The sequence below is a fragment of the Myripristis murdjan genome, chromosome 15, assembly GCF_902150065.1.
Source record: "Myripristis murdjan chromosome 15, fMyrMur1.1, whole genome shotgun sequence".
Lineage (NCBI taxonomy): Eukaryota > Metazoa > Chordata > Actinopteri > Holocentriformes > Holocentridae > Myripristis > Myripristis murdjan.
In genome coordinates this window covers 5,783,063-5,805,904 of record NC_043994.1, presented here as the reverse complement: position 1 = coordinate 5,805,904, position 22,842 = coordinate 5,783,063, and the positions used below count along the sequence as shown (strand labels likewise).

At 44.3% G+C, this 22,842-nt stretch overlaps 1 protein-coding gene and 1 long non-coding RNA gene across 3 annotated transcripts in view; one reads left to right on the top strand and one right to left on the bottom strand.

Moving 5' to 3' along the window:
- Window positions 1–22,842, bottom strand: part of LOC115372337 (protein kinase C epsilon type-like) — a 103,905-nt gene that overhangs the window by 65,860 nt on the left and 15,203 nt on the right. The window lies entirely within an intron of this gene.
- On the top strand, window positions 288–13,032 carry LOC115372338 (uncharacterized). 2 transcript variants are annotated; one of them, XR_003929444.1, is made up of 5 exons: window positions 288–301; window positions 8,634–8,637; window positions 12,289–12,647; window positions 12,774–12,842; window positions 12,953–13,032. It is a non-coding gene; the product is annotated as an uncharacterized LOC115372338 (long non-coding RNA). The 2 variants fall into 2 exon arrangements; XR_003929443.1 differs by lacking the exons at window positions 288–301; window positions 8,634–8,637 and adding an exon at window positions 11,753–11,961 and having other exon boundaries at window positions 12,077–12,647.

Genomic DNA, 22,842 nt, shown 5'->3' with positions numbered 1-22,842 from the left:
AGGCAAGGATGCCTGAGCACACATGTTCATTCTCAGCAACACACTGCTTCAGATTCACACTGCTACACACACTGACCCTTGGGAGCTTCCCAGTGCAGCAGCTCCACTGGAGCAATGAAGATTCAGAGCCTCATGGGTGCCACAACAGAAGCTGTTAAAGCAATATTTCACCCATAATATGTATATCTTGTATCATTTACTTACCCTGAGTTGATTTGAAAGTCTGACAAATAAACAAACAAAAAAAAAATCGAATCCTAAAACTCTTCATGCAGTGTAATCCAAATCTTGACTCTGTGTGGTCAGTGTGTGCCAAACCAATGTACTCTTGCTAAATGAATCAGCTCTAGGAAAATGCTTCATGCATGTTCACCTGTGTGCCACTGGCCTGCACATTCACTGAATTCAAGACCCGTCTCTGGCTTGTTCATTGGTCAGGAGTCCTAGTCACTCACTGACGCTTAAGTCAGAGTAGTGACTCAAGAATGACTTTGTATACTGGCTGTCAGTGTGTCAGCAAACTGTTTCTTCAGTTTGTCCACTCAGATCTGCCCTCGGACAGAATTTGAAAAAGCAACCTTCCACTGGCTAACCATCAGACTAGCACCATGGCAACTGAACTGTGTCAGTCCCAAGTGGTGAAAAAGGCTGAAAGTGCACTATACAACTGAGCAGACGGTGAAGAATTTGGCCATTGCACACTGGACATCTGGCGTTTGCAGATTTTTCTGTCTGTATTGTCGAGGCGCACATCCTGGACCCTGAAATAGATTTAGGTTCTGATACCACTGTCCAGTTGGTTTTTATATAATATAACCCCATGAGCATTTACCAAAGAGGCTGTTCAGCATACATCCAGTGTGTATATCTTAGGACTGAACAGGTAATCAATTTAGTATCAAAATCACATGAGCTGCAATTTTTTTTGATAAAGGTGAAATGTGTGACAAATCAGTGCCCCAGAAAAATAAAAAAAAAAATCACACCAACCTCATTTGAATACTTTTTCCAAAGAAAATGAAAATTATAATGCATAATGATGTGTTCTAAAATCATGAATAATATTGCAATATCTGTCATTTTAATTGAAATATTATTTTACCTTACTGCCCTAGAATGTGTGTATGGATTTCTGTGTGTTGCCGTGCATGTGTGCTATCTCCAAGCTTGGAACGTCATGCTGCTGCATGTGAATGTGTCTGTTTGTGTGTGTATGACTGTGTGTGTTTGTGTGTGAGTGTGTGTACATGTGCATTTGCGCACATTGGAAGCTACGTGTGTGCAGAAGAATGACAGGGTGTTTTCTCTTCTCTCATCCTGTTTGTGAGGAAATGGAGAGGGCTCCTTACTAAGTTTAATTCTGTCGTGTAGTGGGTACCAGTGATTTACACTTAGCAGCATTCCACAGCAACTTAGAAACTGATGCTTTTTTAAATGTTTAACTCTTATTAGAAATTACACATAAGCTGTGTCAATATTTGTACCTAATACTTGCTATTCAGAGAAGGCTATTCTTTTCTTTGCTTGTGTCCTAATTTTGTTATTTCAGACTCAGCACTGGATCTAGAACCCCCTAAAGAAGAGCATATATCTGAGGGCATGGAGGGCTGTCGCCATCCACGAGGAGCAGATCGACACCTTGCTCAAGGGCACTTTAACAGATAAGTAGGTACCATGGAATACCTGCAGCCATACAACCGATGCAGGGATCAAAGTAGCAGCTGGTTTTCATGGCGAATGTTGCAGCATGTTCAGGCTGGCAAGGCCCTCTGTACCTTCAGCACCTTGGACAGAGACAGTTTCCTGTCTGAGGGAATGTAGGCGAGGAAATTGGTCATCGGAGTTTAAACAAAACAGCATCACCGCAGACTCATCACTCCATGCTTATATTTATTAATAACCTTTGTTTAAGCCTGTTATGCTTCACTTTCCTGTACCTCACAAATACAGGTGTGTGTCTCTGTCCTGTTTTGGTTACCCGTGTTCCAATCGTTTAGGGCTGGCAATGAAGTACACTTGACTTCCATCACTCATTCACCCATTTTTTTTTTTTTTTTTAAATAAGAGTCTCTCCTCACCTCCTCCAAGCAGGAAAGTCTCCCCCAGGAGGCAGGAAACTGGAGCTTGTATTGTTTTACTTGCCACAAAATCAGAAATGGGGGTTTTGATTTGCTGAATGATGGTCTTCTTAATGCATGACAGCCCGATGATATCTTGCAGAAGATTTGGAAAAATGAATCCATGCTTTCCTGCCCTGTCTTGATAACATCTGTGTTGACATGGCTCAGTGAAGCCTCCCTTGTCAACAACACTTTGCACAAAGACACCAAGCAGGTCTTGCACTACTCCAGTATCAGTCTTACAAACTGTCTGGTTCTTTCATATATTAACAAATTGTTGACTCCTTCAAAAAAACTGGCAAGTCACCTAGGTCAAAGGGGACTGTGCATGTTTACCGTTCTGGGCCCTAGGCTATGGAACTTATATTGCGTGTGAGATCTAAAAACTCAGGCGAGTATTTTAAACATTTCAAACTCAGCATTTTCCATGGATACTGTGAAATGCTTAACTTAAGACTTACTTACTCTATGCTGGGAGTGTGAGACTGGACAGTGGAAGAATCGACTAACAGGTTGCGCTTTCCCCACAATAACTGTTTGACTCCCTGCTTTTTTTTAGGGCCCGAGCACTGGAACAGTGCGAAGCCCTATTGTTTTTGCTTCGTTTTTTTAGGGCCCGAGCACTGGAACAGTGCGAAGCCCTATTGTTAGGGCCCGAGCGCTGGAACAGCGCGAAGCCCTATTGTATTTGTAAGGTTTCTTTCTTCTTATTATTTATACGTCTCTTTGAGGCTTAATTTGACCCCCTAAACATGCTCAAAAACTCACCAAATTCGGCACGCAGGCCAGGTCTGGCGAAAAATTTGATAAAATGGACAAACAGACCCCCAAGGTGCAAAAATGGGCTCGGTAGCGCCACCTAGGGACACGGAGGCAGCCGCTGCGGCCCACAGGAATGTGATAGAAAGACCAAACCAATGCCGAAATGTAGAACTCATCAAGCCCGACAACTTTCGTGCTCTGGCCCCCCACCTAAAACCAACAGGAAGTCCGCAATTTGCGTTGGAATGTTCACGTTCTCGCCAAAATTCCGCTTTGCACAAAATCTATCTCCTCCCAGGGCGTAAATGGCAGCGGCTTGAAAATTGGATAGAAGACAGAGGACACAGTGCTCAACAAAAGTTGCTAAAAACTCCGTCATTACTCAATTCGTTTGGATTTTATAAGCCCTCAAAGTCGGAGTGGCCAAAACCACAACCTCATTTTTTCCTATGGACTCTGGTGTGAAGAGGCAGAAACTTGGCAGGCACCTGGCACTAATTAAGCCTCTGGAGTCTAAACTAAAAGTCTGCCTGCTTCCAAACCTGCGCAGATGGAAAGAGGACGAAAATTCCTACAAAAGTATGTCATTTTGGTGTTACTGTGACCAAGTTTCTGGCCGCTGCGCAGACTTGTTTAACACCTTGGGGCTTTGGTGTGCTCTGCTCTGCTCTCTGTCTGGACATGTGACACGCTCTAGCTGCCTGCAGGAATGCCAATACACACCCATGGGAAAGCCTCAGAGCGAGCAGAAAACACTCTCAAACTTACACTGCCGTCGCTCCGAAACAGCACAAGATGGTAAAAACTTGTAAATACGAGATTTGTAGATCGAGGTCTTGTGACACATTTAAAGTTAAAATGAAGGCTGTCGCTCAAACGGTGACCGAGCTGTGCCACCTCAAACAGGGGTGGGTTTTCTCCATTTCTCCATTGGATTGAATGAGGCTTTGTCTGTCTGCCTACATTGTGGTCACACCATGACTCAGCTGCCAGTTCTCATGTCACACGCACATAGCCCTTTACAATAACCAAAAGGTACCCAAAGTGCTTTACAACTAAGTCATAAAAACAGTTCATAAAAGCAATACATGAAAAACAATACATAATACATAGAAACAATACGTAAGAAAAACAGTATAAAAACAATCAAGGGGAAAGTGCTATAGTGCTGCAGGATAACTTGAGCCTGCCAGAAGTGCACAAAAAGGAGCAGAAAAGGAACAATGAGTGAATCTAAAAAAAAGCTATGCTACTTATAATTAAAATGCCAATTTAAAAAGATAGGTCTTCAGCTTTGATTTAAAAAGGCCGAGTTCAGTAGTGGTTTTAAAAAACATGCACAGTAAAAAAAAATTGTGTGATGTCTTTGGGCATCAAGGTGACTATCAGGATGATATTTAAGCGCTTGTTTTGTAATGTAGGTCTACTGTTGAAGGAACAGAGGTGACATGAATCCAAAAGTATGACAAGGTTCTGCAGGGTTACTTTGAGCAGATCTGCAGTGTTTAAATGATTTGTAATTCATTTTAAACAGTCTTTTTTCTGAGTGATTGCTGGTGGGGCTTTCAAGAACCTTCTTTTGTTTTCTTAAACTAACCCAGCTGTATAGGTGTGCTAATGAGCATTGTGGGGGTTGGTTGTGCTAATGTGTTTTGGTGAATTGCCAGTCAGGCATGCACACATGTGCAAATGAGCATACAGGCTGAAACTTGATCGGCCATCAGCTGGATTGTGGAGTACAATAAAACACATTTTTTTGTCACTACTGTATACCAGCATCATTCAATCCATCCTCCTGTACTGTTCACCCTGCTCATGCTGTCCAACACTAACATGAACAGCTGGTAAAAATCACACACACAGTAGCCAAGATCACCAGCCATCGCACACCTAACCCCACTGAGCTCCACCACAGAGCAGTAATACACCATGCAACAACCCCGATTCCTCTCCACCCACACTTCACACTGCGGCCATCTATCTATCTATCTATCTATCTATCTATCTATCTATCTATCTATCTGATCAAGTGTACCTCAAAGGATGACTGAGCAGTGTAAGGTCAAACAGGTGTGGGTTTGATCGATTTTTCCATTGGATTGAATTTGGAGTTGAATTGAGATTTTAATAATGATAGAACAAGGTCTGACATTTAGGGATATTTTGTGGTGCGGTCTGCCAGTGGGTTACACTGATTTTACAATGGCATGGAACGCGGCGCAGCTAGACACATTTGACGATGGGAAGCACCCGTTTTATAAACAACGAATGAAACGCACACACAGCATAAAATGGCCCAAGTTATTTTGGTTATAGCTTACCAGAGCTGTCAACTTAAAAAAAAAAACAAAAAAAAAACCTTGGAGTGAGATTTCATGGAGCGCGCTGAATTATTTGCCCACACCTCTTCCTAACGCTGTATAACTGCTGGGCATTGCATTAATATCCTACAACAGAACAGACATAGGATTATTATTAAGAGAAAGGTCGTTGCACAGGGGTGATACCTTTTATATCTTAATGTAGGATAGTTACATAAAACACCGTGATGGATCAGGTTAATTGCATTTCAACAACAGATTTCCTGAGCAATTATATGGACTACGCAAACCTCAATCCACATGATAAAAATTAATCCACGGACCACCAAGTAACGTTTGACTGTTTAATTAAATCAACTTCAAATTACTCTTGCACAGTTGGAGGGGGTGTGCTCCAGTACGGTACAGGTCCTCATGTACGAGCACATGCACGGTCATGCACGCAGCGCACGAGCGTGGATACGACGTAAATCATGCCGTCCTCCTGCTTCCGTAAAATAGTTTAATGCACGCAGCGCAATTAGCTGAGAATCGCGGCATTGCATAATCAATAATCAACCGATAATAATAATCAACCAGATCTGGTTTATTATTATTCTTACGTGTCATTTGGCCTTAATTTGACCCCCTAAACATGCTCCAAAACTCACCAAATTCGGCACGCAGGCCAGGTCTGGCGAAAAATTTGATAAAATGGACAAACGGACCCCCTAAGTGCAAAAATGGGCTCGGTAGCGCCACCTAGGGACACAAAGGCAGCTGCTGTGGCCCACAGGAATGTGATAGAAACACCAAACCAACGCCGAAATGTAGGTCTCATGAAGGCCTACAAATCACGCGCTGACACCCCCCCTCTAAAACCAACAGGAAGTCCGCAATTTGCGTTTGAACATCACGTTCTCGCCCAAAATTCCGCTTTGAACAAAATCTATCTCCTCCCAGGGCGTAAATGCCAGCGGCTTGAAAATTTAATAGATGACAGAGGACACAGTGCTGAACAAAAGTTGCTAAAAACTCCGTCATTACTCGATTCGTTTGGATTTTATAAGCCCTCAAAGTCAGAGTGGCCAGAGCCAAAATCTCATTTTTTCCCATGGAGTTTGGTGTGCAGAGGCTGACACTTGGCACTAATTAGGCCCCTGGACTCTAAAGTAAAAGTCTGATGGCTTTGAAAACTATGCAGATGGAAAGAAGACGAAAATTCCTACAAAAATATGTAGTTTTGATGTGGATTGGACCAAGTCTGTGGGAGCTGTGAAGAGTTTTCAAACGTTTTTGACTCTGGTGTGCTCTGCTCTGCACTCTGCCTGGACATGTGACTCACTCTAGCTGCCTCAGGAATGCGCAATACACACCCATTGTAAGAGCTCAGAGGGAGCAGAAAACACTCTCAAACTAAAACTGCCATAACTCAAAAACGGTAAAAGATAGCAAAATCATGTAAATGGGAGATTTATAGATCCGAGTCTCGTGACTCGTTTAAACTTTGAATCAAGTCTGTCACTTAAACGGTGACCGAGCTGTGACACCTCAAAAAGGGGTGGGTTTTCTGGATTTCTCCATTAGATTGAATGAGGATTTCTCTGTCTGCCTGCATTTTGGTGTGATCATGCCACAGCTGCCACTACTCAAGTCAGTCACACACTAGGACATGCTAAGGGCGCCATCTGCTGGAGGGGCGCTGCTAGTGGCCAGAGGGGCACCAGCAGCGAATGTACTACCAGTGGGTTTTTTGTTGGCGTCGTGTGTGTGTGTGTGTGTGTGTGTGTGTGTGTGTGTGTGTGTGTGTGTGTGTGTGTGTGTGTGTGTTTGTGCACGTGCACGTGCGTATGTGTGTGTGTGTGTGTTTGTGTGAGTGAGTGAGTGAGTGAGTGAGTGTGTGTGCCTGCATTTTGGTGTGATCATGCAGCAGCTGCCAGTAGTCCTGTCGGTCACACGCTAGAACTTCCGCGACCTTTCAAAATAAAAGCCCAAAACTCTTTCACAATAAAAGCACCGAAAAATACCCTTAAAACTGGAACAAACGGACGAATTGTCTGCGCTTCGACACGCGCACCGTCCCCGACGTGCACGGGGGGGGGGGCGAGGGCCCGTCCAACGCTGCTTGCAGCTTTAATTTTTCTTATTATTATTATCTCGTGTCATTAGGCCTTAATTTGACCCCCTAAACATGCTCCAAAACTCACCAAATTCGGCACGCAGGCCAGGTCTGGTGAAAAATTTGATAAAATGGACAAACGGACCCCCTAAGTGCAAAAATGGGCTCGGTAGCGCCACCTAGGCACACAAAGGCAGCCGCTGTGGCCCACAGGAATGTGATAGAAAGACCAAACCACTGCCGAAATGTAGGTCTCATCAAGCCCTACAATTCACGCGCTGACACCCCCGACCTAAAACCAACAGGAAGTCCGCAATTTGCGTTTGAACATCACGTTCTCCCCCAAAATTCCGCTTTGAACAAAATCTATCTCCTCCCAGGCCGTAAATGTCAGCGGCTTGAAATTTTCACAGATGACAGAGGACACAGTGCTGAACAAAAGTTCTGAAGGATTTCGTCATTACTCGATTCGTTTGGATGTGATAACACCTCCAAGTCGGAGGGGCCAGAACCAAAATCTAATTTTTTCCCATGGAGTTTGGTGTGAAGAGGCTGACATCCGGCACTAATTAGGCCCCTGCAGTGTAAAGTAAAAGTCTGACGGCTTTGAAAACTATGCAGATGGAAAGAGGACAAAAATTCCTACAAAAATATGTAGTTTTGATGTGGATTGGACCAAGTTTGTGGGAGCTGTGAAGAGTTTTCCAACATTTTTGACTCTGGTGTGCTCTGCTCTGCACTCTGCCTGGACATGTGACTCACTCTAGCTGCCTCAGGAATGCGCAATACACACCCATTGTAAGAGCTCAGAGGGAGCAGAAAACACACTCAAACTAAAACTGCCATAACTAAAAAACAGTAAAAGATAGCAAAATCATGTAAATGGGAGATTTATAGATCCGAGTCTCGTGACTCCTTTAAGCTTTGAATCAAGTCTGTAACTCAAACGGTGACCGAGCTGTGACACCTCAAAAAGGGGTGGGTTTTCTGGATTTCTCCATTGGATTGAATGAGGATTTCTCTCTGCCTGCATTTTGGTCAGACTCAGCTGCCAGTATTCATGTCGCACGCACGCGCGTGCGTGCACGCGCACATGCGCACGCACGCACGCGCGCCATTCACGCGCACACGCACGTTTTTTTTCCACAGCGTTTAAAAGCCCCCTGCGTCTGTGTCCGCCCCACCCACTTCTTCTCACAGACCTCCGAGGTAAGACCTGTTTTCATCTCTGTTAGCTTAACGTTAGCCTATTGTGTTAACTCTGTGCTAATATGAGGATATGGTTGATGATAACGCAGGTAAAACACGACATTAAAATGTTATATTTCAGAGAGTGGTTATGTACTTTGCATTGTGCTGTTTGCTGGCTTATGGTGAGTTTTGATGGAGGGGCAGCCGAGCTTCACATACAAAGCTAACCTGTGTTTGGTAATCTCAACTCCTAAAATACAGCTGGTTGACTTATAACATTTATTATGAAGCATTACCGTCGACGTGAGATGCATTTTAAAGTTTATTGATGCCATTTGGTCGATTAGATTAGCGTGCTAAGCTAACGCTAGCTAGCCGTTGCTCCGGTAGGCCCGAGGCCTGTTGTATCGTCTTTATGCTGTTTGCTGGTTTTGGATGGAGGGCAGCCTAGCTTTACATGCAAAGCTAACCTGTATTTGATAACCCCAACTCTTAAGATACATGTGGTTGGCTTGAAACATTTATTATGAAGCGTTACCGTCAACGTGAGATGAATTTTACAGTTTATTTATGGCATTTCGTCGATTTGATTAGCGTGCTAAGCTAGCGCTAGCTAGCCGTTCCTCCGGTAGGCCCGAGGCCTGTTGTATCGTCTTTATGCTGTTTGCTGGTTTTGGATGGAGGGCAGCCTAGCTTTACATGCAAAGCTAACCTGTATTTGATAATCTCAACTCTTAAGATACAAGTGCTTCACTTGAAACATTTATTATGAAGTTACCGTCGATGTGAGATGAATTTTACAGTTTATTGATGGCATTTGGTTAATTAGATTAGCGCGCTAAGCTAGCGCTAGCTAGCGGGCTAGCTAGCTTTAGTCATAGATTTGCTACTGTGTGGTTCAACCAGATTTTGAGATGAAAACTTTCTCTTGCTGTGTGAAAAAGTAAAATTATTGGACTTGATGTTTTCATATCAGGTTTTATTTGCATGGAACTAAGCTTATGATGTATGTGTGTGGCTTCTGTGTGTATGTGTGCTAGTGGTTGGTTTTATATGATTGTAAGAGAAAAGATTTTCCTTGTGTGAAAAAGGGAAAATATTTGATTTAACATTGATAATTAATTGTAATAGTTGCATTTTTTCCCCCCCGTGCGGGCGTGTGTGTCGTTTGCTGTGTGCAGGAACCATAGTTTGTGATGTATTTAGTTGGGTGTCTCTGTGTCCACCAGTATGGCTAAGCTGTGACATGTTGTGTCAGCCACTTTCTGTGTAATGAGGAAGCAAATAATGTAATAAGGATGCCACTTTGCTGGTTAATCACGATTTTGAGAGGAAAAGGTTTTTCTTTGTTAAGATGTATCTCTGTTTTGAGCAGCACAGCTGTGGTGTTGGCCATTTTCTTTCTAATATTACTTGAACACAATAATATGGATGCTAGTTTGTGTCTGAACCATGTTGTAGAGAGAAAGACTTGATTTAAAATTAAAGCCTAAAAATGAGCTACAGTTAAGTGTATTCAGAAAGTTTTGAGTAAAGTTCTGTTCACTTAAACATGTTTTTTTTCTATTAGACAATGTTGTTTAAATCAAGCAATATGTATCATTTAATTTACAGATTCATATCTTTTGGCTGTGAGATCTGGTGTTCTCCTGCTTTGGCTTCTGTCAAGAGCGAGTGACCTGCGGTTTACCAGCGAGCTACCTGCACCTACATCTGTGATCCTCTGATCCAGACCAAATTTAGACAGATACATTTATTCCACTTAAAAAACACATTAGTAATTGTTAATCCACACACACATATTTACTCCTTGTACACACACACACACACACACACACACAGACAATTTGTTGGTTTCCCACTGCCAAGGTAAGTTGAAACATTTGTGTATTTGAAGGCTGACCTTGTCTGGGAAAGCATTGTTTGTGTATGATTGGCCCAGATTCACTTGGATTTTTAAATTTTATTTGGGAACTTTGAAAAAACTTTTTTGTTTTTCATTCTTAGATGCCCCGTGCCAAGTCCCACCGGCGGGCCCAGGCCCTGAAGCGGAGGATGGCGCAGCCGCAGCCATGGACCCCCCAGCCGCCTGTCCCCGAGTTCGTTGCTCGTAAGTATCAAACAGTTTTTTTTTGTTTTTTTTTTTATGTTTAACTGACGCAGTTTAAATGTAATGAAAAGATGTATGAATTTTGTGTCATCATCCTTAACTTTGTTGTCAACCACACAGGGCGCGGTACCGGTTACCGCCATCGCGTGCGGAGATGGCCAACTTCGGAGCTGACCCAGCGGAGCTTCAAGTTGGTCACTCCAGCTCAGCAGCCGGACCAGAAGGTATTAGTCTTCCCTTTTCAGAAACACAGTGCTGGTTGTAAGAAGTCACGGTTCGTGTCTGTGTTCTAAAGCTGTGTCTGTGTTCTAAAGCCGTGTCTCTGTCGTTGCAGATGGTGTTCGTCGTGGGAGCCTCCCACCTGCGGCCCATGGTGGATGGGATCGTCGCCATGCCAGAGGGACCTCTGTGTTTTTCTTTTCTCTCTGTTCCAGGTGCGCATGCAGCAGAGCTGAGGACGGAGGTGTCCCACGCCGCTCTCCCCTGGACCCCGGACGTGGTCTGCGTGATGGCCCCCAGCAACAACCTCACGGCCAGCAGGAACATCGGAGAGGCGTCGCTGGACTTCGGTGCTCTCCTGGCTACAGTCTGCAGCCGCTGGGCGAAGGTGTGTTTAATTTGCAGTTGCTGCTGGCAGTAATTGTTTTGTCCTGTGCTGTCACAGCTAGAGGCTGTGTAAGCGTGTGTTTTCTCGTGCTTATTTTAGAAACCTAAATGTGATTCTAAATGTTTTTTGTGTGTGTGTAGGTGTTTGTGCTGGACTTCCCTCCACGCCTGAACATCGAGCCTGGCTTGCAGGAGCTGTTTCGCCAGGAGTTCCGCCGTGTTGCAGCACGCATGGGTACGTCTTAGTTTTGGTCATCTGCCCGATTATAACTGACGTATCGTGAAATTAACCTCATATGTTTTACATGAGTGTAATTAATACCGGAATGTATGATGTTTCTCACTTTTGCGGCAGGTCTCCCGTACGTGTCTGTGGCAGAGCACCTCCCCATGGATCGTTTGGAGCTGTGGAGCCGTGACAGTGTAAGTACAGCATACTTTGTTGTTGTGACATGACACATAGAGGATTTGAAGGTTGCCATTTTCAATACACAACTTGACTGCAATGTGTTTGATGTGCGTTTGACTGTTTTCCAGGTCCACCTCAGCGACAGCGATGGAACGCCGATCCTGGTCCAGGCCCTGTGGGACGCCGCGGTCCGCCAGCTGGCTCCTCCTCCTCCTCCTCCTTCGGTGCCCCCCCGGACATCGCCTCGTGCCAGGGTCTCCCCCGTGCTGGTCGTGACTGGACACAGCCCCGCGCCCCGTCACCGCGACCCACTGGAGTGGACCGTAGTCGGACAGGAGGGCAAGGTAACGAGTTTCTCTGAGTCATTTGTACATGTGTGCATTTTTTCTGGTTATGTATTCATTTTTGTGGTTTTAGAAAAAAAGGTGACTAATTTTTTTGGTTGTTGTGGTTTTTAAGGTTCGAGCATCTCCGGTGCAAGAGTCTGTCCTCCCGTCCAACCCCGTGTGGTTCAGCGGCGACATGTTGGAGGCCATGGAGACGGTTTGTCCTTCTTCAGACGACGACGACACTGCCATTCCACCAGCTGGCCAGGTAAACTGCCTGAAAATTATATGTACATGATAGTAAGAAGTAAACCGGAATCCATATTAGATCTGACTTTGTGTGAGTGTGTGTGAATGGTTGATGTGAGTTTTTCCGAGTGCGTGCTCTGTCTTTTATTGAGCCAGGTCATCATGGTGTTGGTGGTTGTGTGGCTCAGGTCCCAGGCTGCTCCAGTACATCTGGCTCCCCTCGGCATCCTCATTCTTCATCCGCCAACTGTTTTTACATTTTTTCCTTTATTGTATACATAGATCTTTGTTATTTTGGTTTCTGTGCTTACAACATCCATTGCATGTCTGTCCGTCCTGGATAAAATTGAATTGAAGACGGCATTTAACAAGGTTTGCTTTCCTTCTTTTAGACTTCCCGTGTGAGGCGTTCGCCAAGAGGTGTTGCCACAAGGCGCAGAGGAGGAAAGCGGCAGGTTGGTATCATTTTTAGTATGTGAGCTATGTGGATTTTTTTTTGCATATATTGTGATACCGCGTGCAGAAACCAAATGAATGAGTGCATTATTGAAATGAATCTTGTCATCCCCTTCCTATTTTAGGTGCCGGCAACACCTTCACCTGCCCGTGTCACCGTGTCCGCCTCCAGGCCCAGACCAGCGGTGCAGCAGGTTTGTCTTTGTTTAAATATTTTATGTGAGTTAACATTATGAGAGGTAGCAGGGAAATGGTTCTCCTGTTTTCATATTCAGTAAAACCTTGTTTTTGATTTTTGTGTCAGGTGGAGGCAACAGCCCAGGAGTCGCCCAGCGTGGTGCCAGGGGTGGTCGTCGGTCGGGAGGAGGTCGCTGCAGTGTTCCCCGCCGTCCCGGAGGTGCGGCAGAAGAATTTTTATAACACGTGCAGGACCCGAATGAATGAGTGCATTATTTAAATGAGTGTTTTGTTATCCCCTCTTCTTTAGGTGCCGGCAACACCTTCACCTGCCCGTGGGACCGTGTCTGCCTCTGGGCCCAGACCAGCGGTGCAGCAGGTTTGTCTTTGTTTAAATATAATATGTGAGTTATCATTGAGAGGTAGCAGGGAAATGGTTCTCCTGTTTTCTTATTCACTAAAACCTTGTTTTTAATTTTTTTTTTTTTTTTTTGGCAGATGGAGGCGACAACCCAGGAGTCGGCCAGCGCGGTGCCGGGGGTGGTCGTCACTCAGGAGGAGGTCGCCACAGCGGGCCCTGCCGTCCCAGAGGCACAACAGAAGATCGACAAAGCTAAGGCTGTTTTTGTTCCTTCTGTTTGTGTTTGTGATGTTCAGTTAGAGGCTAGCACTAATGCTGTGGCAACAGAGGCTAGCAGAGATAGCAGCAGGATTAGGCTAGCAAAAGTTGTGCGCGGATCGTTTCATCAGGGCGATGTGCGTTTTGTGTATGGAGGAGTCCAGTGTATGGCTGTAGCTTTGGTCAGCTTAGCCAAACACACAGTGAGGAGCGCGTTCTTGTGGGACAGGCTGGATCTGGATCGCGTGTTGGTTGAAGGTGATGAGTTGTACACGAGTTTGCGTGACCTCAACATCTTCAGCCATGTGTCTAATCTGCTGTCTGTGCCAGATTTGCCACAACAGTTGGAATTAGACGGACACATGTTTAGGTTCAGTTTTGGTGACACAGTGTTAGGCGAAGTAGGCGTGACCGAAGGTGAATACATCGATTTTGGTGTGTTTATCAGCTTGCATAATGGACTGGAGAGGATCTTCAGTCAGTACAGCACATGTCTTCTGACACTGAGTGGAAACACCACTGCCATCGTGCGTGAGGATGGACGGTTCGCTGTGGTCGACAGTCACTCACGCAGTCACACTGGCTTGTTACACCATGATGGTACAAGTGTGGTTCTGCATTTCGCCTGTCTCGACGACCTGCACCACTACATCTGTCGTTTGGCTGACAGTCTCCGTTCGAGGGAGAAGCTCTTTGAGCTGTGTGGTGTTACGGTCAGCACAGGTGCAAGTCCAGCACGGTCTGGTGTGTCTGTGGAGAGTCTCATCACTGGGATGAGCGCTGCTCCAGCACCAGAGTCTAGTGTGCTCACTGAGGCTGGGAGAAAAGGTGAGGTTTCTGCAGGCAGTTTTGCGCCTGAGTGTGGTGTCAGCATTGCCGCAAGTCCGGCACTGTCTGGCATTTCTGTATTGACTTTCTCCAGCAAGGTGAGCAGCGGTTCAGCAGCAGAACCAACAGTGACCGATGGCAGAAAGCGTGTCATTTCTTCCGACACTTGTATGTCGAAGAAATTCAAGAGCTTCGATGCTAGTGAGGTCAATTTTGACGTAGAGTTTGTTAGCGAGGTGAGAAGCGAAGAGCTGGTCTTCCGTCCCCTCGGTGTAGATGTTTGCTGTGCTTTGTGTAGTAAGTTTAACGTTGACTGTGTGAAGGTTGGTAGTCCGGTATCCACAGAGGTGGGGTTGTTAGGTGTTCCATGTAGCAAAGAGAGGATTGTGGCTGATGGTAACTGCTTCTTCAGAGCCATCTCTCAGGCTGTGAGTGGTTCTCAGAAGCACCATCGTAGGATTAGGCTAGCTGTGTGTAAAGAGTTGCAGAGAAACACAGATAGATATCAGTGTCTTTTGAGGAGTGAGTACTCCTCTGTGTTAGAGTACATTGAGCAGTCCAGGATGACACGTGTCGGCAGTTGGGCCACAGAGGTGGAGATCCAGGCGACAGCCGATTGGTTAGGTGTTAGTGTGTTTACGTTCCATGATGGACGTTGGTTAAGGTATAGCTGTAGCGGTCAGCCTTTGTCGGCAGAGTGTATTTACATAGAGAATATAATGGGACGGCATTTTGAGAATGTGGTTTGTGTGTGTAAGCCTGGACTGCAGAGTTGTTACAGGTATTGTAAAGTTAGTGAAGTGTCGGGTTACAGCGTTAGGTCTAGAATGATGGATGTTACAGATACTGACAACACAGCACTTGAGTGTAGTAGTGATGTAGTATGTTCTGTTCAAGGGATAGAGGATAGTGACAAGGTTGTGGAGGCTGCTAGTGAGGTAGTGTCAGGTAGAAAGGCTCTGTCCAAGTATCTGAGGCGGAAACAGATGACGCAGGAAAAGTTGAATATGTCACTTAGGGAGAAACAAAAGTTAAGGATTAGGAAGATATATAAGGAAAATGTGGTGTTCAGGGAGAAGGCTAAGTTGTTGAGTGTAGAAAAGTATTGTAAGAATTTGCCCCACAGAGAGAGGGTTAAACAGATGAGTATTAGTAAATATAGAGAAAGCATTGAGCATAGGGAGACAGTTCAGGCCAAGAGTGTGGGCAAATATAGGGACAGCATTGAACACAGGGAGAGAGTAAAGGCCAAGAGTTTGGGCAAATATAGGGACAGTATTGAGCACAGGGAGAAAGTTATAGAAAGGAGTAAGAGTAAGTATCATGGTAGTGTAGAGCATAAGCAGAAAGTTATTTCTGGTGTTAGGTTAAGCAGGAAGCAGAAGGTGGAGAAGTCAGAAGATTTTAGCTTTGTTATGGATCAATTTTTGGCAAAGGTTAGAGATGGACCTGATTTTGTGTGCTGTGTTTGTTATAGGTTGTTTTTTAGATTTCAAGTGGTGAGTTGTGCAAGGGAATTTTATAGGCGAAGTTCAGCAACAGCTGCTATTGCAGATAAGTGTATAGGCGAGCGTTATTTACATAGATGTAATGAGGAGTGTGTTGTGCCGTGTTCCTTGGTGTCATCGCGTGGTCAGCTGTGGATTTGTTTCACGTGTCATGGTAAGCTTAGTACAGGTGAGATGCCGGCTGAATGCTGGGTTAACAACTTGGAGCTTGATCCCATTCCATGTGAACTGGGATGTTTGAATAGTTTAGAGCAGCATTTGATAGCTTTGCATATTCCGTTTATGAAAATGTTGGCACTGCCTAAAGGGGGGCAGAATGGAGTACATGGACCAGTGACATGTGTTCCAGCCGACATTGTTCAGACAACGAATGTGTTGCCGCGTTCCAGTATGGAGGGGTCTCTGCTTCAGGTTAAGCTGAAGCGGAAACTCACGTATAAAGGGTATTACGAGTACCAGTTTGTGGATACGTTGCGTGTAAGACAGGCGCTAGAATATTTGAAGAGGACAAATGTGCATTATAGGGGTATTGAGTTTAATGAGGAGTGGGTTAATGAGTTTGTTAGGCAGGAAGATAGGGAGAGGGAAGAGGCCGAGTCAGGCAGTGAGGATGAGGGTAGGTCACGTCAGGTTACGGTTCAGTCTGAAATGTGTGATCTAGCAGAATCAGCAGACATAGGACAGGATGAACTGTTACATGACAGACAACAGCACTGCATGTTTCAGGACACTTGTCTTATGCCTGTTGATATTGGTCAGGAAGCTTTAGATCAGTATTTTAAGGATATTTTGAACATTGCGCCTGCAGAAGGGAATAGTCCGGTAAGAATGCTTTCTGACCACACGAATGAGGCAAAGTGTTTCCCTGTGTTGTTCCCTGCGGGTGATAAGACCTTCCATGACGGACGGTCTCATCACTTGACGTTGTCGCGTTATCTTAATAACCGGATTATGCATGCCGACGGTCGTTTTGCGCGGAACGTCGAGTACATATTTTTTGCACAGTACATGTCAGAGTTGGACAGGGTTGTGTCCAGTGTTTCCATCGCTTTGCGTAAGGGCAAAGGAGGTCAGAGGCCTCAACGCATTACTGAGGACATGTTAACGGATGCGGACGCCTTGAAGCAGTTGTTGGCGTGTGATGACGGGTTTAGGTTTCTTAAACCCATTAGAGGAACTCCGGCCTTTTGGCAGTCTGTCCAGAAGGACGTGATGGCTTGCGTGCGTCAATTGGGTATTCCGACGTGGTTTTGTTCGTTTTCGTCTGCGGATATGCGCTGGCAGAATCTCCTGACCAGCATCCTGAAACAGGAAGGCAGATCGCAGACGGTAGAGGATTTGGAGTGGGCTGACAGGTGCGAGTTGCTGCGTCGTAATCCGGTCACCGCGGCGAGGATGTTTGACTACAGGTGGCATTGTTTTCTGAAAGAGGTTCTCATGTCTCCCTGTCAACCAATCGGCAAAATAATCGATTACTTTTATAGGGTAGAATATCAACAAAGAGGCTCACCACATGTACACTGTTTGTTTTGGATCGAGGGTGCTCCCCAAATTGATAGAAACACAGATGAGGAGGTGGTAAAATTTATTGACCGTTACGTTACATGTGAGCTACCCTCAGATGATGACACACTATTGGACACGGTGTCATCTGTTCAAACACATTCCAAACGACATTCAAAGTCGTGTAGAAAACACAAAACGACATGTCGTTTCAATTTCCCAAAACCTGTTTCTGCGCGGACATTCATTTGTAGAATGTTAGAATGCAAGTGCGATAAGAAAAAGACAGCGGAGACCGAACCTGGTTCAGAAAACAGGCCAGTCTGTAAGTGTTTTGAGGATAGAGATAAGATGCCAGAAAACGTTGCGCAGGCTATTCTAACAGCTGTTAAGCTGGCTGTGGACAGTGATGTGCCTCCTGTTAGTGTAGAGGACTTGTTTTGCGCTTTAGGAATAAATCAGGAAATCTTCGAGTTGGCTTATAGGCGTTTAGAGAAGAGGCATAAGGTTGTGTATAGGAGAGGGGTGAACGAGGTTTGGGTCAATCAGTATAGTAAGCAGTTGTTGAAGTGCTGGAACGCTAACATGGACATTAGCTTTGTCACCGACGCCTACGCAGTAGTAATATACATACTATCATATATTACGAAAGCAGAGAGAGAAATTGGCCTATTATTGACTAATGCCCAAAAAGAAGCCAAAACACAAGGGAATCTCTCTGCTAAAGAAGCCCTGCGGAAGCTGGGCAGTGTATATTTACACAACAGAGATGTTTGTGCGCAGGAGGCGGTGTACAGGCTAACGAACATGCACCTTAGGGAGTGTTCCAGGAAGGTTGTGTTTGTGCCGACAGGGAGCAAGATAGTTAGGATGAGTTTGCCCCTTAGTGTTTGAGGCAGAAGGCGGCCTCCCGTGATCTTGGGGAGGATGAGATGTGGATGACAGGCATAGTGGATAGGTATAAGAATAGGCCTAACAGCGATGTGTTTGCAAACATGTGTATGGCCACCTTTGCATCTGAGTATCGTGTTCTCAGCAAAAATGAAAAGTCTAAGGACAGAATTCAATTGAACAATGATTTGGGATTCATTCTGAGGAGAACACGCACTCAGTTTGCAGTGGTGCGGTACATGCGTTTCAGTTTGGATAGACAGGAAGAGGCACATTTTCAGAGCCTGCTGCAGTTGTTTCTTCCTTATAGAACTGACTCAGACCTCAAACCTGCAGGCTTTGAGCTGTTTGAGCAGTTCTATAACGATGGCCAGGTGACGTTTAGCGACGGGTCTGTGCATTCGGTTCGCGATGTCGTCGGCGAGAATAGGGCCAGGTTTGAGGTCAATTGTCCTCACCTTGAGTTAGCTCAGGAGATAGCTGCGCAGAACAATGGGGTAGATGAAGATGTTTGGGGTGAGCTGTGTCCTGAACAGGAAGCGGAACGCCTAGAAGGTTTAGAGGAGCAGAGGCAGCAGCGGGAAGCTGAGATAGCTGAGGAACAGTTAGTTGAAGCGATGGAGAATGTTCCAGATTTGATTGTTGGTGGCAGACAGATAGCGCAGGTAGAGAGAAACAGGTCCACGTTGTCTAGAAGTGACGGTTTGGCGCTTATTAGGTCCCTGAATGAGACACAGCTGGCTGTTTTTTATAAAGTGAGACAGTGGTGTTTGCAGAAGGTGATGGGTAAAAGCCCAGAGCCTCTGCGTGTATTTGTCACAGGTGGCGCAGGAACGGGGAAAAGTCATTTGATTAGGGCTATTGAGTATGAGGCAGGGAGGCTGCTGTCAACACTTTGTGATCAACCAGACGATATCTGTGTTTTGTTAACTGCTCCTACTGGCATAGCTGCATACAATTTGAATGCAGCAACAATTCATCACACATTGAGTATTGGCAAACAGGCTAGTTTACCTTACACCCCTCTGGGTGAAGATAAACTAAACTCTTTGCGAGCTAAATTGAGTCAGGTCCAAATTTTAATCATAGATGAAATCAGTATGGTTGATCACAACGTGTTGGCTTATGTGCATGGTAGGTTGAGGCAGGTGAAGCAGACAGGCGACTTTTCCCCGTTCGGTAATGTTAGTGTGATAGCTGTCGGGGACTTCTATCAGTTGCCTCCTGTTAAAGGGAAGCCTCTGTATAGTAGTCCTGTTGGTGTGGACCTGTGGTGCAATTTCAGCATCGTGGAGCTGAAAAAGATAGTTAGGCAGAAGGATAGTGTTTTTGCTGAGTTGCTTAATAGGTTAAGAGTGCGTTCCAGGGCCACCCCAATGTTAGATAGTGATGTTGAAATACTGAAGATGCGTGAGACCGGCGAGGTGAGCTCAGCCTTGCATATCTTTGCGACAAATAGGCAAGTAAGTGAGCACAACCTAAATTATCTGTTTGACTGTTGCCCTGATTATGTCACCGTTGAAGCGCAAGACTTCGTGAATAACAGGACAACAGGGAATTTGGAACGGATGCCCGGGCATCACGGCGTTGCGGCGGACACGTCTTTACCGGAGACTCTGTGTTTAGCGAGGAACGCGCGAGTGATGTTGTGCAAGAACGTGGATGTTGCGGACGGCCTGGTCAATGGAGCATGTGGCACAGTTACTCAGTTAGTTTTTGGAGAGGATTCCACGTTTCCTCTCACTGTGTATGTCAGATTTGATGATGAGAATATTGGTTCAGATAGGAGGAAAAAACGTGCACATGCAGCAGTAGAATGCCTGCAGTCTACTGCCATTGATCCAGAGACGGAAAGAGCCACTAAACGCGGCGGTGTGCGTCGTCAGTTTCCTCTGAGGTTAGCGTGGGCTTGCACTGTTCACAAAGTGCAAGGACTCACTGTGGACGAGGCCGTAGTGTCCTTGAAGAGGGTGTTTGCACCGGGGCAGGCATATGTAGCGCTGAGTCGTGTTAGGGCCTTGTCTGGACTGATCATCAGGGATTTTACAGAGAAGGTAATTTACTGCAAGGACGCCATAAAGGAGGCCTTGGATAGCATGCCTCCATTTTTGATTGAGCAGCCAAAGCCTTCATTAAATACACACAGTTTCTCTGTGTATTTAATGAACGTTCAAAATTTAAGTCGCCACTTGGTAGATTTGGTGTCTTGCACGCAGCATTTGCAGCTTACCTGTATTGCTGTGACAGAAACGTGGCTCACTGCACAGTCTTCATTAGACGGTGTCCAAATTGAAGGTTACACTTTCCACAACCGTCCTCGAGGCTTGTGTTACAGTAGCAGTAACCCTAAATTGTTAGAGTTAAAGGACCTAGAACATGGTGGAGTTGGTTTGTATAGTGTAGACAATTCGGACTGTAACATTCTGCAGGTGCCCGATTTGAATCTGGAGTGTTTGGTGTGCCTGTGTAACAAATTCAACATATTGTTGGCAGTAATATATCGTCCACCATGTTATCCAAATTCTTTATTCAAACAAAATCTGGGGAGGTTACTTGATTGGTTACATCCAATCAGTAACACAATTGTAATAATGGGGGATTTCAATGAGAACATTTTAAAAACATCATCAATTTCCAAATTTATGGGTGAAAAAGGTTTTAGTCAGCATGTGACACAAGAGACTACAGAGAAGGGGACACTCATTGATCATGTTTATGTTAAAACAACACGGTATGATGTGGAATGTGCAGTCATGCCCACGTATTTTAGTGATCATGAAGGTGTTTTGTGTAGTTTTAGTGTTCAAGATGATCAGGGGTTAGCCGTTGACTTCGAGGAGGTAGAGGGCCTCTTCGAGTCAGACTTTGTTTTAGATGAGGATTAGGTTGTGTTTGGCAAAGGAGGCAAACAGTGAATTCACACGACCGGTGTAAATTCATTGTTTGATGAGTCAAATGGAGCTACATTGCAGTGTCCCGGTGCAAATGTTAGTGTTGTCGCGTTTGTGTGCTGGTGTAGTGCAGGTTTATCTGTGGCAAGAGGAAACTGACTTGTAGTGTGGTGTCTTGTTCATGGTGTGTACATTGGCTACCACTATGAATGTTGTCTTTTTATAAGTGTAGAGCCTGTCCCACTGTAATTGTATAGTTTGTTATTTATTGTACTTATTTATAGTATTTATATTGTATTTATTATTGGGTTTTTAGATTATTTATTGTATTTATTTGTAGTATTTATATTGTATTTATTATTGCGATTTTAGATAATGTATTTATTATATGGAATTGATTATCTTGAGATTTTAGAGTAAGCAAATCATGTGCTTCAGGTGGAATTAGAGAAGGTTTAGCTGTGGTGCGGTGTGTCACAGGTGTTAGGAAGTATGGACGTGTTAGTCTCTGTTTGCCACGTTTTAGCTGTTGGTCTGTGTTCAAAGATTAAATGTATATCTATCCAATGATTAAATGTGTATCTGTTTAAAGTTTAAATGTATATAGTTCTGCATGTTTGAGTTCATGTCACCTTCATGTGTACTGTCTGTATGCAAGACATTCACTTCCAATACTGAAGTGTTCTGTCTGGCGTGCATGAACTCAGAGCAAATCTGTTGTGGCACAACAAGGTACAGACTCCCCATTCTGTACGCCTTAGCTGCCAAAACAGGACAGTTAATTTAAAAAAAAAAAAAAAAAAAAAAAAAACAAAAAAAAAATTAAAAAAACAAAAAAAAAAACATGTTTGCCTCAAAATGTTGTCTTTGTTTCCTCTGAGGGGAGCTTCCTGATTGAAGATGCTACTGTGGTGCAGCGTCCCCAACCTCCCTACCCCCAAGTGATGGTGATGTGGCCTTGTACCAAGTGGGATCGTGGGACAGAGACATTACATGTGGTGTTTTGATGATTACATTCATTTTCAGTAACTGACATATTTTCAACGAGATTGGATTGAAAAATAAATTATATATTGTTAAGCACAAAATGTTTGTGATATTTTATAAATGAAGGTGGTTTCTATATGGTGTGGAAAAACAACCGTTGGTAGTAATTCGGTAGTAAGTAGTAATAGTAGTCCTGCTTTACTGTGTTACACAATATTTTATAACTACGTGAAGGGCTGTATGTATAAATTTTAATTGATAAACACAGTATATTAATGACATGGATGAAGACATAATTTGTAAACATGAGGAAATTATACAACATTGACTTTATTAAGAAGTAAGAGGTGACAAACAGAAACTTCTAATCTATAACTAGTATTCCCTCAGTAACATGTTACCCTTCCTGATAGCTTTCTGTAATTTCCTTCTGAATCTTTCAAAGGGACATCTGATTTATTAAGGACTTGTACTGGAAATGTGTAAATGTGATCTAACCCTGCAGCTCACTCAGTTGGGTTTGAAGAAATGATAATGAAAATAACTTAAAGCTTTTAAGATAGATAGATAGATACTTTATTCATCCCGAAGGAAATTCACAGTTTTCAGCAGTATCCACAGTCGAGTACAAGATTAAGTAAATCAAAAATAAAGAATAAGTAAATCAAAAATAAAGAATAAAAGATGACCCTCGAGATCTAAAGATCACCTTTGAAGTGTTTTCATTTTGAAAATTTTGTACTTGACATTTGAGAGTCTGTAGCAGGGGTCACCAACCCAGTCCTCAAGG